At 42.9% G+C, this 15,397-nt stretch overlaps 1 long non-coding RNA gene across 1 annotated transcript in view; it reads left to right on the top strand.

Moving 5' to 3' along the window:
* Positions 1–15,397, top strand: part of LOC132014115 (uncharacterized) — a 24,979-nt gene continuing 9,582 nt past the window's right edge. The window contains exons 1-2 of the long non-coding RNA XR_009403219.1: positions 1–224; positions 5,067–5,173. This is a non-coding gene — a long non-coding RNA (uncharacterized LOC132014115). The remainder of the gene's footprint in view (positions 225–5,066; positions 5,174–15,397) is intronic.

Raw genomic sequence — 15,397 nt, forward strand, 5'->3', positions numbered from 1 at the left:
CGGGACTCCCGGCCTTCGGCTGCAGGGACGCCGCCCTGCCGTCGCGCAGGGTCGGTGCCGCGGGGCCGCGCGGGAAAGACGCAGCCTCTGAGATTTCCGACGTATTTCTCCTTCTACCGGGAGCTGCCGAAGCCCTAAGAATGAGGCCCGGGGACCGGGGTCGGAACCAGGCAGGGATTCCGCCCCAGGGGCTGAAAGGATGCTCCGGGCTCTGGTGCCTGCAGGTAATCAGGACGGCCCGCTGCTGCAGGTCTAGGCAAAGCCCTCTGAGCTTCTTGGGGTGGGGGCGGGGAGAGGATGCTGTAAATACAAAGCATGATCTAGCTGGGGGAAAAAAAAAATTATTTTTAAAGCTCAGAGAACTTGGCAGCCTGCGTGTGTTTGGGTCCCGAGTTATATTAAACTAAGTGATGAATGACTTGCAGGCAATGAGGCAGAAAGGCAAGACAGAGGTTTCCAAGTGGCTGCCAGTATATCCAAAGCAAGGGCATCAAACTCTGGTGTCCTCCTGCTTTCTTGCTAAAACAGCCTTCCAGAGTAAAGGTTGCTCCTCGTTGAAGCTCTGCTTTAACAATATTGACAGAACAGGATCGCTGATACATGATTTAAAAACTATTGTGAATATCTAGACAGTTACAGTGGTCACTTTTATGAAATAGTAGGCATTGAAACATTTTGTTGGGGTGCTTGTGACGTCAATTCAGGTCTGCCTTGGAAAACAGACCACTTTTGCGTGTGTTAAGATAAACGTTTCCCAGCAAGATAAATATTTAGAATATTTAAGAAAACGACGACAAGGTCAACATTTTATGAAGGGAAGAGTTAATTGAAATTATTGTTGGATGGTGAATATTTAATTTCAAAAGATGTGCATCTATCATTACCGTTCTCCTTTGTAACCGGTTAAAACTTAATTAAAATCTATTTTTAGCAGGTTTTTACCGAAGAGTCCACTAGAGGGCAGCATTCGATAAAGGTTTAATAGGAATCCGCGTTAACAGTAATTTACAGATATCACAGAAGCTTAATTTGTTTTATTAACAATGATAATCATAGAAACTACTATCTTGCTTCCATCGGCACAAAAGAAACCATACATGCTTGGTTGCTACATGGGGTAAATAGTTGTTAAAGCAGCAGATCCTAAGTTGGAGAGGGTGTGTGTGTTTTACAGTTTTCAAGATGGAAAAAGCAATCAAAGGAACTAAAAACAATTTAGGTAGTACTTTACAAGCCCTGGATTGATCCCATCGGCTTGCTAAAAAGGAGTTTGGTTGTTTTAACCCAATCTCCAACACACTATTTACCCTCCCTGGGAAACCATCCAAATTTGGCTGCATTCCATATTGCTAGGAAAAGCTTAGAGTCAGAGCCAGCTGCCTGTTTGACTGAGGTGGCAGAACAGCACGAGGAGAGGTTTCAGGCTATTTTCCAGGGGCTAGAAACATCCCTGCCACACCCGTTGTGCAGTAATGATCAGGAGGTGGCCGGGGAGATATGCCTGGTGCAGAGAGTTTAGTCAATAAATGTTGGTTTCTCTTTTCCCTGTAATCGTCTCCTGACTTGTGATGTTGCTTGAATTTGTGTGTTGTACTTATAATTAAAAAGTTAAAGAAATGCATGCACATGGCAAACAAACAGTATAAGAGGATACATGATTGAAACATCTTTCAGACCCCACATGGCATACCTCTCCGGAGGTAACCTCCAGCGATGACTTTCTGTGTAGTATTTAGAACATTCCAATGCAAAAACATGCCTATATAAGCATATGTATACACTGTACACATTTTTATACAAATAGGAGCATATTATATCACTGGTAGTCTGTATCTTACTTTTTAAAATTCAACAATGCATGTTAGAAATCTCCTTATCTTATTGTTTACCTTTTTCAATTTTATTTCTCAGTGGCAGGAACTACATACCCCCCTCCCTTTTTTTCTCTTAGTGTCAGAGAGAGTACTAGCAACATAGGAAGTGTTTAATACCATTCTGGGTTTGATTGGGTGAAATGCCAGTCTTCCCCTGATGAGGTAGGACAAGAAAGATGGAAGAGTTCGAGTCACACTGAGGAATTTGTTTTGTTCATTTCCAAAAATAAGTTAAAAAACCAAACTCCTTCCCCCAAGAACTAGGGACGGTACATCGGGTAATCTTAACTGGTATTTTTCTTAGCCCCTGATGCTTGAAATTGACTGCAAAAATCTTGCATTATTTTGGTCTGTGGGTTGTCTCAGCTCCTTTCACTTCTTTTATTCGTCAGTTTGGCAGGTGTTCATAATCTCATTACTATGACTGCGTGATGACAGGGTATGAAGGGGCAGCATTCATGTAAGTCTAGTGGTTCCGCGCTATGTAGCACTGATTATGGTTCTCAATTTTTACCCCCTTGAGCCTCTATCAGAAGGCCCTGGGCCCCTCATCTCTCATTTTAAAGATTGTGTATTAGGATAGATGAAATCACAAACAAAAATCTTAGTACTTTTTACGATATATCCTTTGTTTAATGTTTACAGCCTTGATTTGAGGAACACTTTTTTTGTTGTTGTTCCCAAAAGATCTATGTATTTTATCATTTAGAAAAAAATCATACCTAAAGACTTGATTGTGATATAACTTCTTAATTTTTTTTTTTTTTTCAAATCTTTGCATAGTTTTAACAGTGAGGTACAACCATTTCATACTGAATGAAGCCTAAGTCTGGTTGGGGTGGGATCACAGTGAATCTGAAATGTCACTTTCCTTCCAAGGATTCAGGTGTCAGCCAACCAGACCGTTGTGCTCCCACTTTCTTGCTTCTGGGCCTTATCCTCTGTTTCTCCTCAGAAGTTCTACCGGTTTCTTAAGGCACAGCTTCAATGCTACTATTTGCATTCAAGCCAGTAGACTCTGAGGTACTCCATGTGCAGAGATGGATTCGTGGCTCTGGGGAGACAACATGGATAAGGCTTGGTTTTTTCCTTGCAGTAGCTTTTGGGTGATGGGGACCACAACCACATGGGCAGTGCTACAAGGGAGGCCTCCCCTGTGCTGTGGGAGAACACAGAGGGAATGACTAATTTGTACTGGGGATGAACATGTGTCTTCTTAGAGGTGATGTTTAAGTTGGTTTTTCAAGAGTTTGAAGCCCTTGGTTGACCAGTTGTTTGTCAATAGAAGGCTGTTCCAGGTCTGAACAAAGGCTGTAGATATTTTCTAATGTTGAGAAATGGGAGAATGAGGGAGAGTCTTTGTCTAAGGGTAGGGTGCTATGGAGGAGGCTGGAGGTAGACCATGTGTAAGTTCTGAAGAGCCTGAATTGTCCTGCTCTTGGAATGGACAGCCATGGAAGAATTCTATGTAGGGGATGATTGGATGGATGACGATTGCGTGAGTTACAACAGGGATCATACGATGTCCAGGCAGGGGGAGAAGATTATGTTGGTCTTGTACATACTGAGTTTAGGGTGCATCAGAGACCTCTCACTCACCGGTGATTCCTGGTAAGATTTTGGGAGCTCAGAGGAGTCGAGAATAGGGATTTCTGAGTGAAAGATTAATAAAACATTTCCCCCTTCTTAATGAAAAATAAAATGACCTGGAGCTAACTTTTTTGCTCTGTTTGCCTGGAAACCCAGCAGAGGTGAATGCTAGCTCTGTTTTTAGGCCACGCTGCTCGTGGTAAGAATGCGCTGTGGTTGCTAAGCTGAGTCTGGGCTGGGAGGGCCATGAATAAATGTACCTGCCTAGTGAGAAGGCACAGCTCTGGGCTTCCTGAGCTCTATGGGCACTAGCTGGGTTCTCCCTTCACTGACTCCTGGAAGCTGTTGTTCTGGGGCTGTTCCAGTAGAGATGGTTCTCGAGGGATGGGGCTTCTAAGCAAGGGAGGCTCCTGCACACCCTCGCTGAGACTCTGTTCGTAGTCTCTCCTCTCTGACCAGGGGCGCACAGCCTTGAAACCAGTTCCCTGCAGACTGGGGACACCCCTATAGCCATGCTGCTGCTTCTGCATCTCAGTGAGGCCGGCACTAGGTGAGGCTCCGGGGTTCCATAAGTCTTCTATAAGGGGGGGACTATAAAAAGTGGACATTGTGGAGATCAGTACTGAATTTATTGGCAAAAAGCCAATTTCTTCTCTTCCTGCTCATAAACGAGAATACTCTGGCTTTGTGTGATCAACTCCTACTAAACCTCAGCAGCGAGCGCGGTGTGTGTCCTTGGCGCCGAGCGCAGTCAGTGCCGCTCACATAACGAATGCTCAGTCAGTAACTGTTGCAGTGGCTCAGTCAGCTAAGTGTCTATCTTTGGCTCAGTGTCCCGGGATCGAGCCCTGCATTGGGCTCCCTGCTCAGCAGGGAGTCTGCGTTCCCCCCCCTTCTCCCTCAGCCCCTCTCTCCACTTGTGCTCTCTCTCCCACTCACTCTCTCTCTTAAGTAAATTAATAAAATCTTTAAAGAAATAAATATTTACTGGTTACCTTCCATATTTCAAATTACTCTGGTGTCAGCATACAAATATGTGTCAATATAGGTTGAGGAATTCGTATTTTATTAGAAAACAGAATGAATTTTGTGACCTAAGCCGAAGGCAGAGGCCTAACCAACTGAGGGAATGATGGATCGACGCCTGACGAGGCTGGATGTTGTCTTAGAGCAGCAAGAGTGAAGCCTCAATTTGGATTCATTTTTTGTTTGAGAAGGGAGGCTGAGGGAGAGAGAGAGAATTTCAAGCGGGCTCTGTGCCCGGTTTGGAGCCGGATGCAAACTTGATCCAATGACAAGATCATGACCTGAAGAGAAATCAAGAATTGGACACTTAACTGACTGAGTCACCCAGGGGCCCCAGGATTCATTTTTTAAAGCATGTCTTTGTAACTTGTTTTTGGAGTTGTATTTAAATTCTCAAATTTTCCTGCCTCCCAGCTAATCACCAATTACCGTCATCCTCTTCATCAGCACAGTTAGCACTTAGTAAGCACATATTATATTTGTCAGGAATGATGCTAAGTGCTTTATGCGGATTATCTAACTGAATCTTCATAACAGCCTCATTGGCTAATTACTAAACATATCCTCATTTTACAGGTGAGAAAACTAAGATGGTAGAACCAGGATTCAAACCTGACGTCTGACTCCAGAGCCCGCCTTCTTAATCGTCCACCGTTCTTCCTCTTGCTGCTATCACCTCAGTGGTATGTAGGCGAAATATACTCCAGGACTTTATCTTCTTGGGTCATCAAAAGGACAAAAACACAAAATACAAAAATACAAAATACAAAACACAAAAATACAAAATACAAAAATGTGTGTATGTCTGGAAGTAAAGGAAAGTAAATTATTCTTCAACTGCAATACAGTGGACTGAGGACTGAGAAAGTAAACATGCTTAGTTCTTCTTTTTTGTTTTTTTTAAAGATTTTATTTATTTATTTGAGAGAGAGAGAATACAAGAGGGAGAGGGCCAGAAAGGCAGAGAAGCAGACCCCCCACTGGGCAGGGAGCCCGATAAAGGACTTGATCCCAGGACCCTGGGATCATGACCTAAGCCGAAGGCAGAGGCCTGACCAACTGAGCCACCCAGGTGCCCCCAAAATGTCTAGTTCTTATTTATAAATCTGGTAACTGAGAAGTCATTTAATGTTCTGTGTAAGGCTTTAAAAGCACATAGGAAGCAAAAAAAAAAAAAGTCATTTTAAAATTGTCAAGGACCTGAATAGACATTTTTCCAAAGAAGATACACAAATGAATAAGAGTTATATGAAAAGATGCTTAACATCACTAATCATCAGGGAAATGTAAATAAAACCACAATGAGAAATCACCTCATACCTGTGAGGATGGCTATTATCAAAAAGACAAGAGATAACAAATGTTGGTAAGGACATGTAGAAAGCAGAGCCCTTGTTCACTGTTGGTGGGAGTGTCCATTGGTATAGCCACTACGGGAAACAATACAGAGTTCCTTAAAAAATAATAACACTGCCATATGATTCAGTAATTCTGCTTCTGAGTATTTCTCCAAAGGAAATAAAGTCACTATCTTTTTTTAAAGACTTTTTATTTATTTATTTGACAGACAGAGACAAGTAGGCAGAGAGGCAGGTGGGGAGTGGGGGGAAGCAGGGTCTCCGCTAAGCAGAGAGCTTGATGTGGGACTTGATCCTAGGACCCTGAGATCATGACCTGAGTCGCAGGCAGAGACTTAACCCACTGAGCCACCCACGCGCCCCTGAAATCACTATCTTGAAGGGATATCTGTATTCCCATTTTCATTGCCGCATTGTTCACAATAGCCAAGATATGGGAGTAATCTAAGTTGTTTGAAAAAAAAGACCAAGCTCATACAGAGTAGAATGGTGGTTACTAGGGCTGGTAGGTAGGGGAAATAGGGAGAAAATATTATATTATATACTGGAAATTTGCTAAGAGGGTAGATCTTAAGCATTTTGACCACATGCGCATGTGCATTTACACATACACAGTAAAAACACACATGAACAAAGTGTTGGATCTAAAGTTAGAAATTAATGTCAAATAGTATATCTTTTTTTTTTCTTTAAAGATTTTATTTATTTATTTGACAGAGAGAAATCACAAGTAGTCGGAGAGGCAGGCAGAGAGAGAGAGAGGGAAGCAGGCTCCCCGCTTAGCAGAGAGCCCGATGCGGGACTCGATCCCAGGACCCTGAGATCATGACCCGAGCCGAAGGCAGCGGCTTAACCCACTGAGCCACCCAGGCGCCCCCGTCAAATAGTATATCTTAGTTATAGCTCAGGCTGTTGGATTTTTGGGTTTTACTTTCCCTTAGAAGTGGTTGTTTGGTTTTATTGTATCCTTATGGAAATGTCAGATGATTTTATTTTAAACTTTAATTATGTCTTGAAAATTTGTGTTATTACAGATTTAACTGCAGTAGAGTGTTCTGCATACTAATAATGGATTTTACTAAACACAGAGAAGTGGAAAGACCATTTAATCTGTCTAGTTTTTCTTGGTAATACTTGAGAATACCGGAGAAACTATATTTCTCTTTCTTTTTTGATAACTGGCTTTCTCCGCACTGCTCTCTCCCTGCTTTCACCCTCCCCTAGCTTACTTAGGGGAAGGATAGTTTGGTCTCACTTCTGTGCTGGCGGGCCCACTTGTGAACTGGTCTACCATGTTGATTGGCTCTTGGGCTGCTGGTCCTGCCGGTTCTGCCCCACCCCCCAAGGCCCCCACCAAGCTCTTGCACAAGGCTGCTGGAGAGAGGTGATGGGTAAGTCTGAGCTTCTCTTCACATTCCTTTCCTCAAATCTCTACAACACCACCAATACAAGGTGATGTGTGTAAGTAGGGAGTTGATATGATACATTGTCCAAGTGGGACACTTGAGAGTGAAGCAGGGACTCTTAGTAATTACACGAGGATATCAGATGCGAGGGGGCAGCCCCAGGCAGTTTGACATGCGTGGCCCCTTCAGCACAAGAGATGTTTACTGAAGTTTGTGGACAACAGAAAGGAAACACAGAGCAAAAGGCAACTTAGCATTGACTGTTACTCACTCATCGCCTTCTTGAAAGTCCTTCAGTGTCTCTGCCCTGGGAGATTCTTTCTGGAGCTTTCAGGCCTCTCCCTGCTGTTTGTGGTTCAGGTTTGGGGAAGGGGAAGAGTTGATGTGAAGGGTCCTCTTTTCTTCAGTGTCTTTTGGAAGATAACCATTAGCCACATGTGGCAATTTAAATTTAAGTTAAATAATTTAAAAATTCAGGCTTTCAGTCATATCACCACATTTCAAATGCTCAATAGCCACATATGGTAAGTGGCTACCGCATTGGGCATAGAATATTTCTATCATCATAGAAATTTCTGTTGGACAGTACTGTACTCTCCCCAAGTCTCCCTGTTTCCTTTTCTGTTCCCAGGTCCATTATCCTCAGTGTCCTCCACGCAGGCACGCACACACGCACGCACACACACTGCCCAACTGTCCAAGTTCCATTTGCATATTAGGCAGAAGAATTGGCCATTCAGGCTTGCCCAGAGAACCTCTTTTCTTCCTCCTAAAAAGAACTGTCAAAGCTCTCTGAAGTTTTTCCCTCAAAACCAAAGACCTTTCCACCTAGGGATGAATGATCCCTCAGTCCTAGAAAGCAGAATCTATAGCCAGTTCTGGTTTCTCGAACCCTACGATGCTGATTTTCAAACGTGGCATCTGGAAGCAGTTTGATTATGGTGTTATCATATGGTGAATAAACATGTACAAGAAGTTCTAAGTCAAATCCATTGTTCATGTGGCTATAAAAAGCAAAGAGAAGAAGATGAAAAAAGAATTAGAGCTCAGCCTTAGGCACGCCCGCTTTTTGTTTTTTTTTCTTCAACATCAACTTCTAAATAGAAAATACTTGACTTGTACCAAGGAAGAGTCTGTTTACATGGTGTTGAATAATTTTGCCAGATGCCTATCCAAACAAATGAACTAAAGCAAAACTGGCCAGATTTATGGTTTCACTGTAGCCAAAAATACCTTTTCTATTAGTAAAAGTAAATAATTTCATGTGAAGGTGTTGTGGTTTACATAATAATTTTGGACTATGAGCTTTGCTTGAAAATAGTGATACTGCAGAATGTGGCAGACACTGGGCAGAGAAAAGAGATGATTCATGTTGTCTAGGCAAAGTCAAGGATGCATGCTTATAATCCAGTTTTTCCAGATTGTCATCAGATTATAAAAGTTCTAGGACTTAAATCTCTATTCAGAGACATTTATTGCTTGAGTTTTTTCAGAAAACCATTTTTCCATTATTACTGCCTCAAAAAACTTAGAGGGGAGATGGTACACTTTGGGTTTTCTTTTTTGTCAACTTTTTTTTTGGGGGGTGGTCAGAGGGTGACTGGTAGATCAAACTCCATGTGACTGAAGTAGCTTTCCGGTTCCTTTCTTTCTTTCTCTCTCTCTTTCTCTCTCCCTTTCTCTCTTTCTTTCTTTCTCTCTTTCTCTTTCTTTCTTTCTTTCTTTCTTAAAAGTTATTTATTTGAATAATCTCTACACCAACTTGGTGCTTGAACTCACAACCCTGAGCTCAAGAGTCGCATGCTCTTCCGACTGAGCCAGCCAGGCGCCCCAGCTTTGCAGTTTTCATTCCGTTTATTCATTTAAGAAACTTTCAAGTACATTTTGATGTGTGTATCATTCAAGGCCTGATTGCCCTCTTTCCCTCCTAAGTTTGTTTGGAATTTACACATTTGGTAGAATAGGTAGATCGAAGCTGAGATTATGTACAAGGAAAGAAATGTGGCCAATTTACTACTGGAGATTTTGACCAAGCACAAGCTAAGTGTCATAAACTAAGCTGCATGAATTGGGAAAATAACATATGAGAAAGAATGATTGGTAATGAATTGAGACAAACACTTTGGGTACCTATGACTTGATTCATGTTTCCTACCTGCATCTCCCACATCCTTCTTTTATGCTCGTTCATTCATTCATTCATTCATTCAGTCATGACCCACTGGTTACTACATACCAGAGAAGTAGCAAGTAAGATCAGCATAGTCCCTGCCTTCCCAGAGCTCTTGGGCAGTGACTAAGAAAGACCTAATCTCTGGTGGGGTGGGATTTTCCCCAAGGAAGTGACAAGGAGTTAGCCAGATGAAGGGTAGGAGTAGAGGTGAGGACAGGGAAAAAGACAGTAAAACTTAGGGGGAACTTTCTGGGCAGAGGAAAGAGCATGGGAGAAGGCACTAGAATGGGACACAGGACATGTGCCTAAGGGGCCGAAGCCAGCAGGTAGAGAGAGGCTTCCCTTGGACGGGGCCAAAGTGAGCAGGGACTCACATTTGCTGGCCTTGTCGGGAACTGGAGTTCTATCTTGAGAGCCAAGGAAATTTGCCAACGTGCACAAAGTAAGAGCTGTGTGATCACTGTTTGTGTTTTTAAGGGCACAGTGGCTCCTGTGAGGCGAATGCACCGAAAGGGCTGGAAGATGCAGGAAGGAGACTTGCAAGGTGCCACTGAGGAAGGACCGGCAGTAAAGGATGCCGTCTTCCACCTGAGTGGGAGTGGAAACACAGTATGGATTACATTTATGAGATAGTTTGTAGGGAAAAGCCAATGGACTTGGTAATGAACTTGTCCCAAAGAGTGAAGGAGAAGGTATTGTCAAAGATGACACTGGGCTGAGAGGGGCACAGGATGTTATAAAGTAGAAACTTCATAGGGGGAGGGGAGGAGGAGGAAGAATTTGGAGAGGCAGAAAGGAGAGCCACAGAGCAACCCTCTGGTATAATCTCACCAACAATCCTGTAGGAGCAGGAGGTGTGAGCTATGCCAAATTCATGTAGGGAGACTTCAAAGTCGAGGAGGTCTCTGCCCGGTTTTCCAAAGCTTGCTGAGGTGAGGGACCGTTGTGGCACCTGAAAGGCCACGTAGGAGAGGTAATGCAGCATGTCAAGGTCTAGGATCACCCACGACAGCTTTTGAGTCTCCCAGGACCCCAGGAGAGAGGCAGAAGAGTTGAGACAAGGCCAGGATGATGGAAGGGTACTAGAGGGGGTAATGTGGGGTATTATTAGGAGATGTGCATGGGCTTCATGCCAACGAGAGATCGTGCAGGACCGCAGACATCAAGAGCCAGGGATGGGATGGTGGAGATGGAAGTCCGAAGACCTCATGGAATGAAGGTCTCAGCAGATGACAGAAGATGATTTCCCGGACCAGATTCTGTCCGCCTCGCCATCCCTGTGCCTAATCATGTGCAAGTGCCCAGAGAAAAAGGAGGCAGGAAATACCTTGAACTGCCTGAGTTTAATCAGCAACAAAAGAGCCTTGAGCAGATTCCAATATGATAAGAATTTAGTAGTTAATGGTAATGTGAATCTGCAGAATGGCTGGATTAATCATAAATGAGATGGGGACAATTGGCCAGCTATTTGGGAAGAAAAAAAAATTACATTTTGATCTTGACCTATAACAAATATTTTAGATAGTAAAAAGAACCCCAATCCCTCCCCAATAGTATTAAAAAAAGCTGAAAGAAAATGTGAAGAAATATTTTCTGATACCTCAATATGAGGGGCCTATCTAAGCTATAAGTAATATGTGAAATTTTAAAGAAAGACATCAACAGATTTCGTGATACAGTAATTAAAAAATTTGTATGCAGAAATGCCTCTGAATTTTAAATGCACATAAATTGGGAAAATTATTATAGCAAATAAGACAGAAGTTTACAAACTAGCAATATAAACAACTCCTACTAATACATAAGGAAAAGTTACGATCTCAAAAGATAAATAGGCAAAGGACATAAAATAACATATTGGAAATAAGAATTTTAAATGGTTGACATAGAAAAATATTTACTATCAGATTAAAACAAGAGCAACTTGTCTTTTAATACCTATCAATTTAGGAAAGATTTTTTTTAAAAATGGTAATACTCAGGGCACTTGGGTGGTTTAGGGGGTCACGCCTCTGTCTTCAGCTCAGGTCATGATCTCAGGGTCCTGGGATCGAGCCCCGCATCGGGCTCTTTGCTCAGCAGGGAGCCTGCTTCCCCGTCTTTCTGCCTGCTCCTCTTCCTACTTGTGATCTCTCTCTGCCAAATAAATAAAATCTTTTAAAAAATGGTAATATTCATTTTAGAAAGACACTCATTCACTTTGCTGTTGGGAGAATAAATTGAACCAAATAATTTGGACAGTAATTTGGCAATCTGTATTAAGAATTTAAAGGGGTTTAAAACTGGAAGCAACCAGGGACACCTGGCTGGCTCAGTGGGTAGAGTGTGTGACTCTTTTTTTTAAGATTTTATTTATTTATTTGACAGACAGAGATCACAAGCAGGCAGAGAGGCAGGCAGAGAGAGGGGGAAAGAGGGGGAAGCAGGCTCCCTGCTGAGCAGAGAGCCCTATGTGGGCTCTATCCCAGGACCGCCAGGATCATGACCTGAGCCAAAGACAGAGGCTTTAACCCACTGAGCCACCCAGGCACCCCCAGTGTGTAATTCTCGATCTTGTGAGTTTGATCCCCAAGTTGGGTGCAGAGATTACTTAAAAATAAAATCTTAAAAAACAATTGGAAGCAACCTGTGTTTGCCAAATAGGGGACTATTTCAGGAAACCATTGTATATCTACATGTTTAACTATTACACAGCCATTAAAGTGGAGGCATTCAAAAATATTTCATGATATGGGAAAATGCATATGTTATCATGTTAAGTGGCTACAAGCTACAGGTTGAATTATATATACTGTGTGATCACAACCGTGCTCATAAATATGCACGGAAGTAGTTTGAAAAAAATGCATCAATCTACCCATGGTTTTTTTTTTTTTTTTTTAAGTGTTGTCATTATCAGTTATTTTATTTTCTCTTTACTTTTCTTCTGTAGTGTAGAAGAATTCTATGTTGGAAAAATTAGAAATGATCTTTGTCAGACATAAATATCTACTTATAGCTTTACTGCCACTTAACCAATGGCTCCTGCTCTCATGGTTTGATGCGATTTTTTGGTTAATGCATTTGTCTCAAGCTATTTAAATGATGATGGTGTCAATGACTCACATAATACTTTTATAGCCCTCAATGTGTGTAAGGCCCCACACTGCACACTTTACACATATTAACTCATTGTGAATGCACAGAACTCACAGGAGGTAGGTCATATTATTATTATTATTATTATTATTCACATTTTATGGAGCAGGAAATGGAGGCACAGAGAAGTTAATTGACCTCCCAAAGTCACACAGCTAGTACATGGTGGAGCTGGGATTTGAATTCAGGTAGTGTTGCTCCAGTGGTCCTACCCTGTATGGGCTTCATGGTTAAGTTTAAGAGAATAGACAACTTTGTTTTTCAGAAAACAAGAAAGCAAGAAAATCTTATGAAAACAAACTAACATTAAAACTAACTAAACAAACTAACATGCAAAATGACATTCCTGGGTCAGGAATCTCATCTAGGAAGTAAGAGTTAGGTTAGATGATCTTTAATACCACCTCCAGTGCAAATTCTACAATTATGTGTATTAGCGAGAAAAACTGACTTTTGTATTTTGTAGTAGGAGTGCTAATTATTTTCTCCACCCATCGTTTCCTTCCCAACTTCACACCTTTTTATTAGGGTCCCTCCGCCATGATTCCTAACACCGTACCTCCCCCCACGCCCCTTTGATTGGAACTGGAGGTCAGGGACGGGGAGATATCTCTCCCAAGCTGGCCAGTGATTCCTGAGTTTGGAGTTGGGTCTCCAGGATTCTAGGCCACTATGGAGAGGTGCTGTGAGTTCAGTGTGGGCCTCTGGTGGCCATTTTTCACCATTGCAGGGAGGGGATAGGACAGGAAAGGCTTCTGTGTTTCCCAGTGGCTTTCTCAACCTTGCTTCTAAGCCTCCACAGGGCCTTGCCATGTTATCCTTATTATTAGTAAATTCCCCACTTGTGTTTGCCTCATCTAGTTTGAGTGGGATTTCTATGTGCTGCCAACCGTGGACTGGTTCCCAGCGTGTCCAATAGAGCCCCAAGGTAAATAATGAGGAACTTGGGCCTGCAGCTGTTTTTCAAAAATCTGACTCAAGGCGTTTTCCTGTGATGATTTGGGCCTTACAAAGAAATCAGATAAATAAGGAATGGACCGAAAACCAGGCATGTTGGTGCACGTGCTGTTGAAAGAGATGGAGAGAGACCCACCAGCCAGCTGGTTGGCTGAAGGCTCTGGTCTGGAGTGGAGGCTAGTTTACAGATTGAACTTGGAGGGGAGGATGCTTGACTATTTGCAGGGCTCACCACACTTTAGGGAATCGATTGCTAGTCAGCAGACTCATGAGAGACTCCTGGATCTGCCGGTGGCCCCACAATTTGATGCCAGCAACACGCATGTCTTGCTCAGAACTTTCGATCTGCCCTGTGGGCAGGGGCACCCTTGGAACTGAGGCACTTGCCTGGGCTGGGCCCTTTGCCAGCTCCTCTGCCTCCCTCTGCAGCCTTATGCTGGGCCGTGTCTCCCTCGCTCTGGGTACCGTGGATACCTCTGTCTGTGCTTGTCGTCCTGTCTGCCAGGCAATATTTGCATATCATTTAGAAAAAATGGGGTCGAATATTAGAAGAAACAATGAAATGAGTTAGAAATAGCTGCTTCTAAGCATATGAGGAAGGGGGGGGAAGGGGACAGAGCAGTTAGGGGGTCTGCTTTCAATATAAGCTTTTTTCTGCCTCGATTTTTCATTTTTACTATGTACGTATATTACTTAGAGACAAGCAAGTAAACAATCACTGTCATAGCCGGCTGCCCCTTATAAAATAGTGTCTGTCCTGTCTCAGGGCCAGCCTAGATTTCCTATCCTGTGTTATCGACTCAAATCTGGTAGTCTCCTCCTATTCACTCTGCATGCTTTTAATAGTGCTGACCTATTTTGCCATTTATTTCATTGAGAAGCATCCTTTTTTTTTTTTTTTTTTTTTTGCTTAGATGCTTATTGAATTATTGCTATGTGCAAGGATTTATACATTAAAAACAGTGGATGTTACTGTACCCTTTGTCCTGTGTTGGGTAATTGTTAGGTAATCAATGTGGTCATTGGGAGTTGGCTGTTCTGACAAAGTACATAGCCTAAAGAACCTTAAAAGAATGCTACTTAGGTCAAATAAATGTCTATGGCAGTCTTCGAAATGTTCACTTACTTCCTCCCACTTTGCTGTTTGGGCAATGGTAGATTGAGAGCAGAGAGCATATCCAGAGCCTGAAGAAACACTCTGATCTGTTTGTTCATTTACTCATTAAAAATTGATTGCTCACCTCCGATACACCTGGTGGTGTATTATCAGAGGTGGATTTTAAAAATAGGAATAGTCTGCAACTTAAGAAATGGAGGGTCTTGGAGTATATATTTTGAGGGAAAGGAAGTTTTCATTTTTTTCCATTAAAATAATTCGTTTCTTCAGGAGCTTTCTCTATGCAACCTTTTAGATAGTAAACATTTGGTAAAAACGTGTTTCGCAAACAGATGATTTACACATGACCTTGCAAGTCAACATCTATAGTCCTGATTCTCAGTATTTTCTCCTGCTTCCCACCCTTGAGGGCTGCACAGCTTCTGAAAGCGGCTCTTGGAGGACAGCTTCCTGGAGCCTTGCAGGGAGAGCCTGGGAGAAGCAGGCATGGGGGGCTGGAGCCCCATTTATGGAGGTCGCTGTGTCCATCCTCATTCACTGCACAACTGTAGGTGCCGGGAGTCCCCTGTCTGGAAACCCTTGTCGGGAAGCCTGAGGATGCTGTGCTGTGGAAGGAGGGCTGGTATGCGTGCAGCCGTGAGCCGGGCAGACATGCCGTGGGGAAGCCCCGGGAGAGCTCTAACTGCTGGGTGTGAATACGGGGCCCAGCTGTCCCTGCAGTGGCTTCAGACTCCGGGGAGAGACTGGAGCCAGAAGAG

This window comes from Mustela nigripes, chromosome 3 (assembly GCF_022355385.1).
Source record: "Mustela nigripes isolate SB6536 chromosome 3, MUSNIG.SB6536, whole genome shotgun sequence".
Taxonomy (NCBI): domain Eukaryota; kingdom Metazoa; phylum Chordata; class Mammalia; order Carnivora; family Mustelidae; genus Mustela; species Mustela nigripes.